Consider the following 17069-nt stretch of genomic DNA (forward strand, 5'->3'; position numbering starts at 1 on the left):
AAACACCTTAAAATCTTTCCCAGAAAATGTCTCCAAAGTTACAATAGCTGACATAACCAATGTCACTAGCTTTACTGGAGTCTAGATTTGGTTTTGCTACCAAGATTGATATAAATACTGCTTTGGGTTTTAAGAATCTATTGTTTAAACCTAAAGACAAAGCAGTAGCCCTAGATAACCCTTGTTTTCACCTCCCACCAGGCCCTTTTGGACTTGAGGAGGCTAATTTGTACCTCTGTAGTCAAATACTGGGTCACTCATTGGTCTGTCAATGAGAAGGCTTGTCTTTTTTCCACTGAAAGGTAGAAGTCTAAAACAGTTATCCAAAGGCTGTTGAAGGACAAGCTCAAAACTGATAAATAGCCATTTCCAGTACCTTATTTTGTCAAATCAAATCACCAGCTCATTTAGGATCCAAGGGGTAGAGGAATAGACTGCAGTTCTTGATGGGATGGATTGCTACAAAGTCATGTTGCTAGGACTGTTTTTGCAATCAATGTGGTAAAGTGCTGAGTCTGAACCTAAAATAGGAACTAGTGCAATCAATGGACTCCAGTCACATATGCATGGATTGCCTTACCAAAATCAATTTCCTACCATCATCTTTTCTAGCCACACTTGGATTTCCCTTGAGGTAGCCTGCTTCCATTTTTGTAGGCAATCTTGTGTGTTTGAAGGAGATTGATTGTACTTCTGCTAAAAGGCACAAATCATTAAATCTAATCACATTTTACATTCTACAGTTATTGGTGCAGAAAAGAGATGGAAAAATGTAAGCCAAATCAAATAAGGGGCTTCCTCAGCCATAATTAGCTCATAAATAGTTCATTCAAGGTAAAAATTCAATGTGACCAATGGGCAAAGAGCAAAGAAGTATGTAGTCTCTGTCTGCATATTCCATGGGATATGTTACCCTGAGAAGAAAGTTAGCATGCAAGAGGAGGAAAAAGTTGAAGAATCACTAAGAGATGAAGCAAAGGTTCAAGACAACAAGTCTTGAGGTTTCTCTTACCTTTGAGCTTCTTGACCTGAGTTACTGGGTCACCAGCTTGAGCTGGGTTTTCTGACACATGTGAAAACATACAAATCTCATCAGGCTCCTTGAGGTAGCACTAGGTTAAATTTATTGGACTTTCAGGTATAGAATATGTATTTAAAGACCTTTAATGCCTTGAAGCCTACTATAATCTAATAGTCTTATATGGTTAAATAGAAGCAAATGTCTGCAAGAAAACAAATGGCAATAAGGACACTCAAATTAATATGGCTCAGATAATGTCTATAGAATAAATGTATAAATCAATTGATACATGAAACATTGAAGAGGAGGTAAGGCAAAAGAAGACTTTAAACCAGACTGAAATGAATTATTTCACATACTTCTCTTCATTTTGCTACAACCATAGCTTGAAAGAGTTGCAAAATTAATGACATGTAATTAAACACTGTTGGATGTACCAGAAAGAAAAACAATGACCTACCAAAAAGAACAATCCAACAACAGTTTCAGAATGAGAGAATGAGAAATGATAAACCACATGAGGAATGAGGGAACAAGTTCTCAATGAGTATCAACATGGCCACTTCACACCCCATTCATATTTTGTAAACTGGTAAGTAAGGTAAAGTTAATTCCATAAGTCCTTATTAGCATGCTAACGTCAGTATTCTCAGGAAAGGGTAACTGGGGTACCTGGCAGTGACTGCTGTAAACACCAAATAGCACAGACTGATGCTTTGTTAAAATGAGAACCAAATGGCAATATAAAATGTTAAATCTGTGGGACAGAGCCAGTATTCATACACAGTGGAATTTTTTTCCTTTCTTTGATATTTATTGAGAATTATAATGTACTGAACACTTTCACCTGCAGGATCAAATCATTCCATTAGAAACTCGAGTCAGGATTGTTAAGCAGCAATAGATATAAAGACTAAACATTGGGGGAAGTCACTGTAAAGAACTATCAAACATGTAATGACAGGATCTGACACTGTGCAAAATCAATGTCACTGTCACATCTGCTAAGCTGTGGCATACATCTATCAAAAATACTTTAGAAATGATTAAGTGGCTCATTAAAGCACTACTCTATCTCTCCCACATTGTGGGGGCAGACTATGTAACTCATTACCAAAGCACTTAACACAGCAGAGCCCTTGCTTTGCTATTTTAATCATCTTCTAAAGTCTTACATAGTCTTCATAGTCATAACATTGGAGAATAGTGCATGCATTTCTTCAAGACTTAAAATGATGATCACATTTAGATGATATTTTTTGCACATTGTCAAAGGAAATGAGATCTCAAATTCCAAGTAAAAGAAACCTTGTTTGTCCACCTTTTGCATAACTATAGTTGGCAACTTTTTATTATGATGATGCTGCAGTCTGCACATTTATAGCTTCAGACATTAAGTGAAATTTATGGAGTATACACTCTGGTCAGACTCTGTGCTAGATGCTGTGAATTCAAAGACAAAAAAACATGAAAATATCTCTATTTTCAAGTGTTTCCCCATAGAGTTTAGAGTATCTGTAGAAGACACATTTTCCTTACCCTTTCTGTCTTCCCAAAAGTGCCACAGGAGCATTTCAGTCTATAATAATTTCTTCTTCTGTGTTAAGGTTCTTATATTTATCTACTAAAATCATTTATCTACTAAAAGAAGTATTAAACATGTCCTAAATTTAACTCAATGGTTCTCCTGAATCCACTTAAATGGCTGATATTTCTGCATAAACCATGCTGTTGTCTTTCATAAAATGGAAAGTTCTCTTTCCTGTGCCTTCTCTCAATAGTTGGCATGGAACTTCTTTCGGGATGAGAAGTAAAGAAACTACCCACAAATCATCAAAAGTAGAAGCATTCATTTGACGCATAAGCTAGCCCTAATGGGAAATAGTTGGCACACTTTGTCCTAGAAATTATAAGGAAGCAAAGAGTACAAAAACCTCTGCTTCCATTTAGCCATGAATTAAGAGTGAAAGACACTCTTACAGGGCTTTTGTCTTCATAAATATTTTAAATATCATGACCAGATGTGCTTTCTGTTTCTTGTTTAATTGAGTCATGAGAATGAAATCACTGGAGCAGGTTAGCACTTTTCAATATCTCCAGGGGTTTTCATGTTCTCTTTCCTACAACTGAAGAGAGGCAAACATTCAACAGCTTAACAATGTGAGACATATGTTGATTTCAAACTAATATATATTGTCAGATATTTGTATAAGTGTGGGTACTATTAACTTTAAAGAATTTTATTGTCATGATCTATTACATACAAACATTTTTATTTGGCAGTTCACAATCCAGACATGTGTGAATGTCATAGCCATGTGACTCAGATTCTTAATTTCTTCTGTCCTAAAAAAAAAATGAATTGAGCATGAAATTTTCACTGCTCCCTTTTGAATAGGTTAGATGCCAAGGAAGTCTTTAGTACTCTGCTAGCCTCTTCACACGTCACTGAACTAACATTTGTCACTTTTTGTTCCCATCTCCCTGATCAAAATGTGAGTTGTTATAGAGCAAGGAATGAGCTTTATTCATCCCTCTATTCCCTAGACGTGAAAAGAGTAAAAAAGTGAACAAGGTAGGAAAGGAATGAAAATAATGGGGGTGAAGAAAGGAAGTCAGGAATGTACCAAGAGCATCCGCAAAGCCGTATTGATGAATGTTGTTGGAGACGGTTGAAAACTCTCCATTATAAACCTACTTAGCAAAATGGTCATGTCTGCTAAAACATTAACGTGTCAAAGAGGAGCAAACACTCAGGAGTGAGACTGCTTCAAATGCACAATAGCAAACTCTAAACTTCAGAGAGCCAGAGGGCTAATTTATTAGGAAACCTTGAAACACTGTAGAATAAGTCTATGATTCCAGGAGACAAATGCAGGAAAATTATGAGTTCAAGGCCAGCCTGAACTCTACATAGTGAAATCTTTTCTCAAAACCCACAAAACAAAGCAACTCTACAACATTATCAGTTTTTATTGTGATAATTTGACTCTAGCATTTAGACTTTCTATGGCAGCTTAAAATAATAGTCATCCATGTGACCCAGTAATCCCACTTCTGGGTATTTATCAAAAGAATTGAAATGAGATATTAGTATTCCTGTTTTCACTGTAGCAGTATTCTCAACAACCAAGCTGTGGAAATGATCTAAATGTCTATATTTGGACAAATGGATATAAACAACTTCCTAAGTGCATGCAAGAGACTGGTTCCCAGTACTTAAAGAAGAAGAAATACTGCAGTGTGTGGCAACAGGATGAGCCTTGAGGACATGTGCTGTGTGAAATAAGCTAGTTGCAGAAGAGCAAATATCATGAGAATTTATTTATGTGACACATACAAAATAGTCAAAGTCATAGAAGCAGAGAGCTTCATAGTCTCTAGGATCTGAAAAGAGAAAGGCTGGGAAGTTACCAGTCAAGTGGCATAGAGTCTCAATCACACAGGATGAGTAAGTTCCTGATTTCTACTACATCATGTTTTACTTATAGCTAGCAACACTATTTGTTATACTTAAACCAAGTAATTCTGTTAAGAGAAAAAAAATGGTTTTTTGTTTTGTTTTATTTTTAGAGAAAATGGACCTAGATTAGCTCATTTTTTTTTCATAGTTTCATTATACTATTGACTTTGCAGTGATTTTTTTTTGGGGGGGGAAGGAAGGGGCTTCTGGTGATTTAAATCAGATACTGACAATGTGGTAGTCCAGTACTCTATCACATCCCCAGCTCACATACATCTCCTTTCTTTCAACATTTGTTCACTGATAAATTCTTAGTTCTTAGGCAATTGTCACATGTCATGATCATAAAGAAATTTTAGATAAGTAGTAGAAGTCTAGTTGTAAGTGTTTTGAATTGACCAGGAAGTAGGCTCTTTGTTGTATACTCCTTGAGTTACTAAGGGTAATTTCTCATCATTAGCAAGTAGAACATACTAGGAGTGAAACTATTACTGGTGATCAGGCTCTGACCAAGTGTTTCAAAATGCTTGCCCACTTGGCAAAAAAAAAAATAAATGAAAATAAGGGTTTGTGCTGTCCTACATTTATATCAACTTGACACAAGTTGGAGTCACTGGACAGGAGGAGCCTCAGTTGAGAAAATGACTCAACAAGATGGGGCTATAGGCAGGCTATAGGTAGGGCATTTTCTTAATTAGTGATTGATGGGGGAGTTTCCACATCATTGTGGGCAGTTCCATCCCTGGGCTGGTGGTCCTGGGTTCTATAAGAAAGCAGACTGAGCAAGCCATGAGAGCAAGCCAGTAAGCAGCACCCTTTACAGCCTCCTCATCACCTCCTGCCTTCAGGTTTCTGCCCTTTTTGAGTTCCTGTCCCAATTTTCTTGTTTGATGAACTGTGAAATGGAATGGTAAGCCAAATAAACCATTTTCTCCCAAGGATCCTTTTGGTAATGGTGTTTCATCACAGCAAAAGTAACCCTAACCAAGATAGGGCTCAAACAGATTTGCAAAAGCAGCAAAGAGGTCATTTTACAAGGAGCATAGTAATAGTTTACCTAGAGAGAGAATGCACAGGTTGACAGAAGGACCCTTGAGTGGGAATACTCAAGGACCTTGATTACTCTTTTGGGATTCCATTTATGAGGACCAACAGAAGAAAGAGTTGGTTACTAAGGGTGATACTCTATTTAATTGATAGATTAGGTTATATAATCATTTTTGTGCATGTTCTTTCCTATAATGCATCCTCTTTGAACCATATGCATATCCAATTATGCAAAGGCATGAAATGGTAAATATAGACCTTTCCCTAAAATGTTCCTAGAGGACACAGTTTTGCCTTACTGCCTATATACCCAAAACTAGTTCAGGCTTGATCTGCCCTTATCTTTTTCAGACACAGATAATATTGGGAATATATTGTCTAAACTTGATTGTTATGAGGGCCAGGGAAACTCATATAAATGTCCAAAAATGGGGACTAATGTATCCCAATGTAGGTGGAGTTAGGGAATTCTAACATTGCAGGGTGCATAACTTAGAGGTGTGTGTGTGTGTGTGTGTGTGTGTGTGTGTGTGTGTGTGTGTGTGTTACATTCAGGTGAAGTAATGAGACCTCCAAACACATTATTGCATATATTGGGTTACAGAACCCAAAACCAAACAGGGGTCACAGAGCATGAAACCTCCTTTGCTTCCCTGACTCAACACTGAATGACTTCTAAAGACAGGGGGTAAAATCCCAATACAATTTCCATACTGTTTGTTAGAAAATATGTAGCTCCAAGGCTCTGCAGAGGAGTCTACTATAGTTGGCTGGTATAATGGATAGGTGACATAGAGGTGTTCAGTGAATTCCAACTGAACAATGGGGAAAGGCTTAAATCCATTGCTTGCTAAGGGGCTAAATGTGCAACGTTGGGCTTCAATGAACCTTTGTACAAACACAAACTGGTCATTAACTTGAGTGTGATCTACTGTATGAGAGACTCTAAGATAGAAATATCCTGCTAAGCCCATATTGAATTATGACCACAAAAATTTAAGCAAAATTGCATAGCTATCTTAAAAGTTTATGTTTTTTAATTGAGATATAAGAAGAGTATATAAAGGCTGGGGAGATGATTTAGCTCTAAAGAGAAGTTGCTGTTCTTACAGAGTTCACCAGCACCTCTGTGATTATCACCCCAGTTTCAGGGTCTCTGACACCCTCTCTGGTCTGTACAGCTAGCAGACATGCATGTAGCTCATATACATACATGCAAGTAAGACACCCACACACATAAAATAAAAATAAACTCAAAAGATAGAAATAAATAATGAAAAGAATAGTGTATATTTGTGACATACAAAATAACTCTTTGAAATATACCTACATTGTAGAATGATTAAATTGAGCTACTTTACTTTTACTTCCCATCAACAATATACAATTTTCTTTTCCCAAATTCTTCACAACATTATTGTCATTTTAAAGGCTGTAAGATGGTATCTTATTGTTATAAATTTGCATTTTCTTATAATTAGTATTGTTGAACCTTTTTTTCCTTATCTCTCTTGGCCATTTGTATGTCTTCTTTTGATAAATGTCTATTCTAATCTTTCATTCACATTTAAGTTATTATTTCTTCTCTACTATTCAATTGTTTAAGCCCTTCATTTATTTTGGATATATGCCTTACAAATATTCCATCCAAATTTTATTTCTATCCTTCATTTTTTTATTACTTCTTTTGTTGTGCAGATTTTTTTTAAAATTTGATATGATATAATTCATCTATTTTATTTTTACTGACTATGCTTTTAAGGCTATATCCAAAAATTCAATCTTCTAGGCCAATAACTGACTTTCATCTGCTAAATTTTGGGAGTGTTTAGTCGCCATAGAGATTTCAATAAGAAGTGTCCCTCATAAACTGAGATGTTTGAGTGCTTGGTCCCTAGGCAGTGATGCTGCATGGGAGTGTTCTGGGATGTGCAACTCTGGTCCACCAAGCATTTGAGAAGGATCTGAGAGTTTATAGGCTCAGTCCACTTTCAATTCAGTCTTTCTACCTGATGTTTGTGGTTGAAGATGTGATCTCTCAGCTTCCGATCTTGTAGTTAGAGTATTCCTGCCTGGCCCAGTCAGGACAAATCTCTCTTACCCGCCAGTCCCACAGTCGCTCAGACCCAACCAAGGAAGCACATAGAAACTTATATTGCTTATAAACTGTATGGCTGTGGCAGGCTGCTTGTTATCTACTTCTTCTATCTTAAATTAACCCATTTCTGTTAATCTATACTTTGCCACATGGCGTGTGGCTTACCAGTGTCTTTACATGTTGCTTCTCATGGCGGCAGCTGGCGGTGTCTCTCTCCACCCAGCCTTCCACCTCCCAGAATTCTCTTCTGTCTTGTCCCACCTATACTTCCTGCCTGGCCACTGGCCAATCAGAACTTTATTTACACAGAGCGATATCCACAGCACGATCTGACAACTTGCTGCCATGGCTCCCTATCATTATCAACTCTCCTGCCTGGATCCCTAAGCCCAAAATGAATTCTTTATTCTGCAAGTTGCTTTGGGTTATGACATTTTACCACAGCAACGGAAAAGTGACTAATATAAGCAGGCAGCAATATTAATCCAACTACTCACATTTATGTAACCTCTAGTCAAAATTTATTTAAAGTACCTGAAAGGTGATGCAAATGGTATTTAGTAACAATTTTTCAGTTTTAATGACAGAATTTTAAATAGCAGAATAGAACAAAATATTAATTGTAAATACTTTATTTTTGTATTTTAACATTTGGGATAAACTTAAGGACTTATGTAGAGACGTTGGAAAAACTCTTGGCTTAAACCTGCTAAAGTTCCCAACTTGTATGGAGACATGTTTCTATCTTATAATATCGGGGTTAGGATATTTGTGATGGTGGGACATTTACAATAAACAATATTTTAGATAAAATAGTTTAGATAAAACTTAGTAAAAAGTGCTAGTTCATCCATCAAGCAGAGATTATATAAAAAGTATGATTTAAGTAGGTATTTAAGTAGGTATTCTTGTGTTCCTGAAGTAATTGTTGAGACAGTTATGAAGTTGGTGTTTTTCAATAGGTCATCCATGGTCAGGGAAGGAAAGAAAAAGTAAATCATCTGAAAAGCCAAATAAAAATTTTAAGCCCTACAAAGTCTCCAAAACTGGATGACTCATCTATTTTTTTTCATTACATAGCAGTTTAATGTGGAGTCTGGTAATCAGATATTTAAAACCTTTCCCTTGGCAATCCTAATTTTAAATATCTTTTGACATTTCAAGCAGATCACAATACAGCAAATTCTGGAAATGAAGGCATCAGAGATATTTCCTTCTGGGGAGAACATTAATTCAGAGAATGAAAGTTTGGGATATTTAGCTTATGTGAATTGCCAGAAAGCTAATGTTCTCTGAAGAAATTTTAGGATATGAACAATAATGATAGTTACCATGGCTTACATTATACACACATCCTGTGATGAGAAGCGAGTCTACAAAGAAATTTACATTTTTGGTTCTCAGATATTCAGGCTTTTGATTCAATCGTTATTGAAAATAATTTCTCATGTTTTTTGGACATCCCTCAGAACCCCTTTCACTTTTTTGGCCCAGAATTATTGAAAGTAAAATATTATTTTCATCAGTGTATTGTGTGCAAAGAAATAGTTGTAAAACATTAATTGCAAATAGATTAAGATGCATGAAAATGATCTTTTCCTGGTACACTCTTCAGGAACCAGTGCTTTTAACTCATTAGTTTATTTTATAGGCAGTTATTAATGATCTGAAATGCATACATAGTGTACTATCTCTCATCATCAATAAAACATTTTGATTATTGTTATCATAGAAAAATAATACAGATAGTCATCAGCCTGGAGTTTGTTCTGAACTCAGAGTTCCTCTGTAAGCACACTGGAAACTAACTTAAAAACATTTCCAGAAACTGGCTTAAAAATCAATAAAATGGTGCTGGCTGTGGCAGCACATATACTAAAATTGGAACGATACAGAGAAGATTAGCATGGCCCCATCTTAAGGATGACACGCAAATTTGTGAAGCGTTCCATATTTTTAAAACACCACAGCAGTAAACCCCAAAGAAGAGAAGTACACACACACCACCACCAAGGAATAAAAATAATAACAGGAACGAACAATCACTGGTCATTAATATCCCTTAATATCAATGGACTTAATTCACCTATAAAAAGACACAGACTAAAAGAATGGATACAAAAACAGGACCCATCTTTCTGCTGCATACAAGAAACACACCTCAAATTCAAAGACAGATACCTTGTAAAAATAAAAGGCTGGGAAAAGACTTTCCAATCAAATGGTCTTAAGAAGCAAGCTGGTGTAGCCATTCTAATATCCAGCAAAATAGACTTCAAACTAAAATCAATCAAAAGAGATGATGAAGGACATTACATACTCATCGCAGGAAAGATCCACCAAGATGAAGTCTCAATCCTGAACATTTATGCCCCAAACACAAGGGCACCCACATATGTAAAAGAAACATTACTGAAGCTTAAATCACATATAAAACCCCACACATTAATAGTGGGAGACTTCAAAACCCCACTTTCAACTCTAGACAGATTGGCCAAATTGAAACTTAACAGAGACATAATGGTCTGAACTGATGTTATGGCTCAAATGGACTTAATCGACATCTACAGAACATTCCACCCGAACATAAAAGAATATAACTTCTTCTCAGCACCCCATGGAACCTTCTCAAAAATCGAGCACATACTTGGCCACAAAGCAAATCTCAACAGATACAAAACAATTGGAATAACCTCCTGTGTTCTATCAGACCACCATGGTTTAAAGTTAGATTTCAACAACAGAAAAAACTACAGAAATCCTACAATCTCATGGAAACTGAATAATGTTCAACTGAATAACCAATGGGTTAAGGAAGAAATAAAGAAAGAAATTAAAGGCTTCCTAAAGATCAATGAAAATGAATACACCACTTACCCAAACTTATGGGACACTATGAAAGCAGTGCTAAGAGGGAAATTCATAGCACTGAATGCCCACATAAAGAAGCTGGAGAAATTTCAAACTAGTGACTTGACTTCACACCTGAAAGCCCTTGAACAGGAAGAAGCAAAGTCTCCCAGGAGGAACAGATGCCAGGAAATTATGAGATTGAGAAATCAATAAAATAGAAAAAAAGAGAACAATACAAAGGATTAATGAAACAAAGAGTTGGTTCTTTGAGAAGATCAACAAGATAGACAAGCCCTTATCCAAACTAACCAAAAGACAGAGAGAGCGAGCATCCAAATTAACAAAATCAGAAATGAAAAGGGGGATATAACAACAGATAATGAGGAAATCCAGAGAATCATCAGGTCATACTTCAAAAATCTCTACTCCACAAAACTGGAAAATCTAAAATAAATGGGTAATTTTCTGGATAGATACCATATACCTAACTTAAATCAAGACCAGATAAACCATTTAAATAGTCCAATAACCCCCAAGGAAATAGAATCAGTCACTAAAAGTCTCCCAAGCAAAAAAAGCCCAGGACCAGATAGTTTCATTGCAGAATTCTACCAGATCTTCCAAGAAGACTTAAAAACCAATAGTCTTTAAATTGTTCCACACAATAGAAGCAGAAGGTATATGACCAAACTCCTTCTATGAGGCTACAATTACACTGATTCCTAAACCATACAAAGATGCAACAAAGAAAGAGAACTACAGACTGATCTCCCTCATGAACATTGATGCAAAAATACTCAATAAAATACTGGCAAACAGACTCCAAGAACACATCAAAACAATTATTCACCATGATCAAGTAGGCTTCATCCCAGGGATGCAAGGGTGGTTCAACATACAAAAGTCCGTCAAAGTAATACACCATATAAACAAACTCAAAGAAAAAAACCACATGATCATCTCACTAGATGCAGAAAAGGCATTTGATAAAATCCAACACCCCTTCATGGTAAAGGTCTTGGAGCGATTAGGAATACAGGGAACATTCCTAAACATAATAAAGGCAATCTACAGCAAGCCAACAGCCAACATCAAATTAAATGGAGAGAAACTCAAAGCAATACCATTAAAATCAGGAACAAGGCAAGGCTATCCCCTCTCCCCATACTTACTCAATATAGTACTTGAAGTTCTATCCAGAGCTATAAGACAACATAAAGAGATTAAGGGAATACAAATTGGAAAAAAGAAGTCAAGCTTTCCCTATTTGCAGATGACATGATAGTATACATGAGTGACCCCAAAAATTCAATCAAGGAACTGATACAGCTAATAAAAACCTTCAGCAACATAGCAGGATATAAGATCAACTAAAAAGTATCAGTAGGCCTCCTATATACAATAGACGAACAGGCTGAGAAGGAAATGAGAGATACATCAGCCCTTACAATAGCCACAAATGTTATAAAATACTTGGAGTTACTCTAACTAAGCATGTGAAGGACCTATATGACAAGAACTTTAAGTCCCTGAAAAAAGAAATTGAAGAAGATGTCAGAAAATGGAAAGATCTCCCATGCTCATGGACAGGCAGGATGAACATAGTAAAAATGGCGATCTTACCAAAAGCAATCTACAGATTCAACGCAATCCCCATCAAATTACCAATACAATTCTTCACAGATCTGGAAAGAATAATACTCAACTTCATATGGAAAAACAAAAAACCCAGGATAGCCAAAAGAATCCTGTACAATAAAACAACCTCTGGAGGCATCACAATCCCCAACCTCAAGCTATACTATAGAGCTTCCATAATAAAAACAGCTTGGTACTGGCATAAAAACCGATATGTGGACCAATGGAGTCAAACTGAAGACCCTGACATTAACCTGCACACCTATGAACATGTAATTTTTGACAAAGAAACCAAAAATGTACAATGGGTAAAAGAAAGCATCTTCAACAAATGGTGCTGGCATAACTGGATGTCAATGTGTAGAAGGCTGCAAATAGATCCATATCTGTCACCGTGCACAAAACTTAAGTCCTAGTGGATCACAGACCTCAACATAAATCCAGTTACTCTGAACCTGATAGAAGAGAAAGTAGGAAGTACTCGTGAATGCATTGGCACCGGAGATCACTTTCTAAATATAACACCAGTAGCACAGACACTGAGAGAAACAATCAATCAATGGGACCTGTTGAAACTGAGAAGCTTTTGTAGAGCAAAGGACATGGTCAACAAGACAAAGTGACAGCCTATAGAATGGGAAAAGATCTTCACCAACCCCACATCTGACAGAGGGCTGATATCCAGAATATATAACGAACTCAAGAAATTAGACAACAAAATGCCCAACAGTCCGATTAAAAAATGGGCTATAGAACTAAACAGAGAATTCTCCACAGAGGAAGTTCAAATGGCTGAAAGACATTTAAGGAATTGCTCAACATCCCTAATTATCCAGGAAACGCAAATCAAAATGACTCTGAGATACCACCTTACACCTGTCAGAATGGCTAAGATCAAAAGCACAGAAGACAGCTTATGCTGGAGAGGATGTGGAGTAAGGGGAACTCTCCTCCACTGCTGGTGGTAATGCAAGCTTGTACAGCCACTTTGGAAATCAATATGGTGCTTCCTTAGATAATTGGGAATCCATCTCCCCCAAGACCCAGCTATAGCACTCTTGGGCATATACCCAAGGAATGCTCAATTATACCACAAGGGCATTTGCTCAGCTATGTTCATAGCAGCATTGTTTGTAATAGCCAGAACCTGGAAACAACCTAGATGCCCTTCAACTGAAGAATGGATAAAAATAATATGGTACATATACACAATGGAGTACTACTCAGCAGAGAAAAACAATGACATCATGAGGTTTGCAGGGAAATGGATGGATCTAGAAAAAATCATCCTGAGTGAGGTAACCCAGACTCAGAAGGACAAACATGGTATGTATTAACTCATAGGAGGATACTAGATGTAAAACAAAGATGACTAGACTGCTACACATCTCTAGGGAGGCTACCTAGAAAACAGGACCCTAGGAAAAACACAGGGATCACCCAATGACAGAGAAATGGATGAGATCTACATGAACAACCTGGACGACAGTGGGAGTAATGAAGGGCAAGTTTTGAGGGAAAGAAAGCTTAGGGGAGCAGGAGATCCCAGCTGGATCAAGAACAGAAAGGGAGAACAAGGAATAACAGACCATGATAAATGATGACCACATGAGAACAGGAATAAGCAGAGTGCTGGAGAGGTCCCTAAAAATCCACAATGATACATCCTCTGTAGACTGCTGGCAATGGTCAAGAGAAAGCCTGATCTGACCTAGTCTGGTGATCAGATGGCTAAACACCCTAACAGTCGTGCTGGAACTCTCATGCAATAACTGATGAAAGTGGATGCAGAGATCCTCAGCCAGGCCCCAGGTGGAGCTCCAGGTGTCCAATTGTCGAGAAAGAGGAGGAACTGTAAGTGCGCGAATTGTTGAGACCAAGATTGGAAAAAGCACAGGGACAAATAGCCAAACGAATGGAAGCACATGAATTATGAACCAAAGGCTGTGGAGCCCCCAGCTGGATCAGGCCCTCTGGATAAGTGAGACAATTGAATAGCTTGAACTTCTTGGGAGTTATCCAGGCTGTGGGACTGGGACCTGTCCTTAGTGCATGAGCTAGCTGTTTGGAACCTGGTGTTTACCCAGGGACACTTTGTTCAGCCTGGAAGGAGGGGACTGGACTGGAGTTGGGAATGGAGGTGAGGGGATGGGGCAAGGTGGGGTTGGTGCGGGAGGCGGGAGGAGAGGGGAACCCATGGCTGATGTGTAAAATTAAAACATAAATATAATAATTATAACAAAAAAATCAATAAAATGAAGCTGGGTGGTGTTGGCACACACCTTTGATCCCAGCACTTGGGAGGCAGAGCCAGGCGTATCTCTGTGAGTTCAAGGCCAGCCTGGTTTACAGAGCGAGATCCAGGACAGGCACCAGAACTACACAGAGAAACCCTGTCTTGAACACCCCCCCCCCAAAAAAAAATATCAGAATGAGACTTGGCAAATGACAAATAATTGTTTGTCTGTTTATGCACCTGACACTTTTGTCCCAGATCTTATCTAAATACAAATAAGGCAGATGCTCATCGTCACACTCCCAAATAGGTCATGTGCACCCTGATGCAAGCCATGACTTCTCTGTGTGGCTTCCACACATCCCTGTTCATACTGATGATGAAGAACTGTGAAATGTAATGTGTTGCCTAACTCATGCATTGTTCTTTGCTCAACTAAACGCACTGAAATTTAATTGATAGAAAGCTTATATTTTAACATTGTATGCAATAACAATTTTGCCCATACTACCATTTTCTTTCCTTTTGCTCATCAAGTAGGTCAATATTTAGTTAAAACAATGTTCAACATGAACTTTACACATATTGACTGAACCAGAAAATAATTGAAACTTTCAGTTTTGTTATGTAATTTATCTTCTTCAGCTCTGAGCATCCTCATTTGGTTTGTTTTAAACATTTTCTACGAACACCTTTTCTAGTGGCTCTGTAACTATGTCAGAATTTTTCTAGGCACCAAGCATGTTACTGGTGATACTATTCCATTGTATGCAGGCGAAATAGTCTCCATGTTCTAGTCTGGTCACTCTTTAGGCTGGGTAAACATTGCTCCCCCTTGAACTGTTTCATTTCATTTAAAAATTTATAATTTCTAGAACCTTTCTTAGTTTACTTTTCCCTTAATCTCTTATTTAACCATAGGTAAAGTCAATGCCCTGAAGTACTAAAATAAAATAAATTTTTGTTAACTAAAAAATAATGAGGTAGTAGATAGCTTGGATGATACTGTGTCTTTATAAATGTTATATGCCCAGACTCTCACTTTATCCTTCTGTCGTACTTTCCATGTTGCATCATAGTCCACATTCCAGCCATCATGTTTTCATTATAACCATTAAAAATCTTCTCTAACAAGTGCTTCCCTCAGCTAAAACATAACGCTTTGACTATACCATCCTGTAAGTGTACATAAGCTGAAATAATTCCCACCCAAAACTTTTCATAGTACTAAATATAATATGTATAATGAAAATTGGGAGACAACTCCTACCTCTGTCATGATCAGCTCTGTTTGGAGGTAAGGAAAGAAATAAAGTGGAGAATTCATGTTGTGATGTAGGCTAGGTAGCAGAAATGGCAATCTACTGGAGATAGTTCTGCTTTGTGTCTAAATAGCTGAGTCTCCATGTCTCTTATCAGTCATTTGATTTGAGACCCTATGGTAATCAGATTATTTTGAGTGAAGTAGTTAAAACCATCTTTTAAAGGGCAGACAGCCATCTCTCAGAGCCTTGTTAGAAGCCAGGATAAGAAAAATCTGGAGGCTTGCTTATTCCATCATTAACATGAGGCTGATTTCTTTAAATAGTGTGTTTCAGGTAGTGTTGTGGTTTGCATGATAATGACCCCCATAGGCTCCTATAATTAAGTCCATGGTCCCTAGTTGGTGGAATTATTTGGGAAGGATAAGTAGGTGTGGCATTGTTGAAGGACATGTGTCACTGGAAGTGGGCTTTCAGTTTTAAAAGGCCCTCGTCGTTCCTAGTTATTTCTCTCTGTCTCATAGTGGTGTCTCAAGATGTAAGCTCTCAGCTACTGCTCCAGCACCATGTCTGCCTGCCTGCCTGCCTGCCTGCCTGCCTGCTATTATGGTCCCTGCTATGATTGTCATGGACTCTTAACTCTCTGAAATTGTGAACTCCAAGTAAACACTTCCTCTTATAAATTGCCTTAGTCATGATGTCTTATCACAGCAATAGGAAAGTAACAAATACAGTGAGTCCTCTGTGCTAAGGAAGCATTTTCAGAGGCTTAGGTACAAGTTTAAAATGGTATCATTGTGTGGATATAAAGAAAATCTAACTGAGATCTATCATGGAGTATTACAAAAAAAAAATTTCCCCATAGCTTATCAGAACATTTAAGAATGTGTTTTCAATATTATTCCTTAGAAACTATCCTCTGTTCTGAGAGCTAGAGCTTCCTGTTAAGACCCACAAGATGAAAACCAATTTTCATCTGATTTTAACATACTGTTCATGTCAATGATGTATTCCCAATCTAGGCAGGGCCCTTTTTATTGCGTCAGTTTTAAAGGGCCTTTGATGCTATACTCTGCATGTTTGTAGCTATATAAAATGATTGTGTACTTTTGTGTTTGCACTTTTGTGCAGCTGGATCAATCCTTCACATAATTTAAATCTTTCACATAATTTGCCAATATTTCTAGGGTTTAGTGTCCCCAAACCTGCAATCATCCCAATGTGTAATTGGATTATATTTACTCTGTGTCTTACTACTTTAGGTAGATTTTTAGTGTGCCATTGTTCAAACTCCTTATCATTTACTTCTCTTTCTTTCTTTCCTTTGTTTGGAGAAAGGTTCAAGCTATGCAGCCTTGGCCAGTCTAGAACTCACTATGTAGACCAGGCTGACCTTTGACACATAGTGATCCTTCTACCTCTGCCTCCTGAATGCTGGGACAAAATGTGCT

General features: G+C 37.4%; 1 non-coding gene across 1 annotated transcript; it reads left to right on the forward strand.

Annotated features, from left to right (window-relative positions):
• Positions 1-9480: 9480 nt before the first annotated feature.
• LOC118597549 lies at positions 9481-9587 on the forward strand. The gene has a single exon (XR_004946850.1). It is a non-coding gene; the product is annotated as a U6 spliceosomal RNA (small nuclear RNA).
• Positions 9588-17069: the final 7482 nt, after the last annotated feature.

Source organism: Onychomys torridus, chromosome 16 (genome assembly GCF_903995425.1).
Source record: "Onychomys torridus chromosome 16, mOncTor1.1, whole genome shotgun sequence".
Classification (NCBI taxonomy): Eukaryota; Metazoa; Chordata; class Mammalia; order Rodentia; family Cricetidae; genus Onychomys; species Onychomys torridus.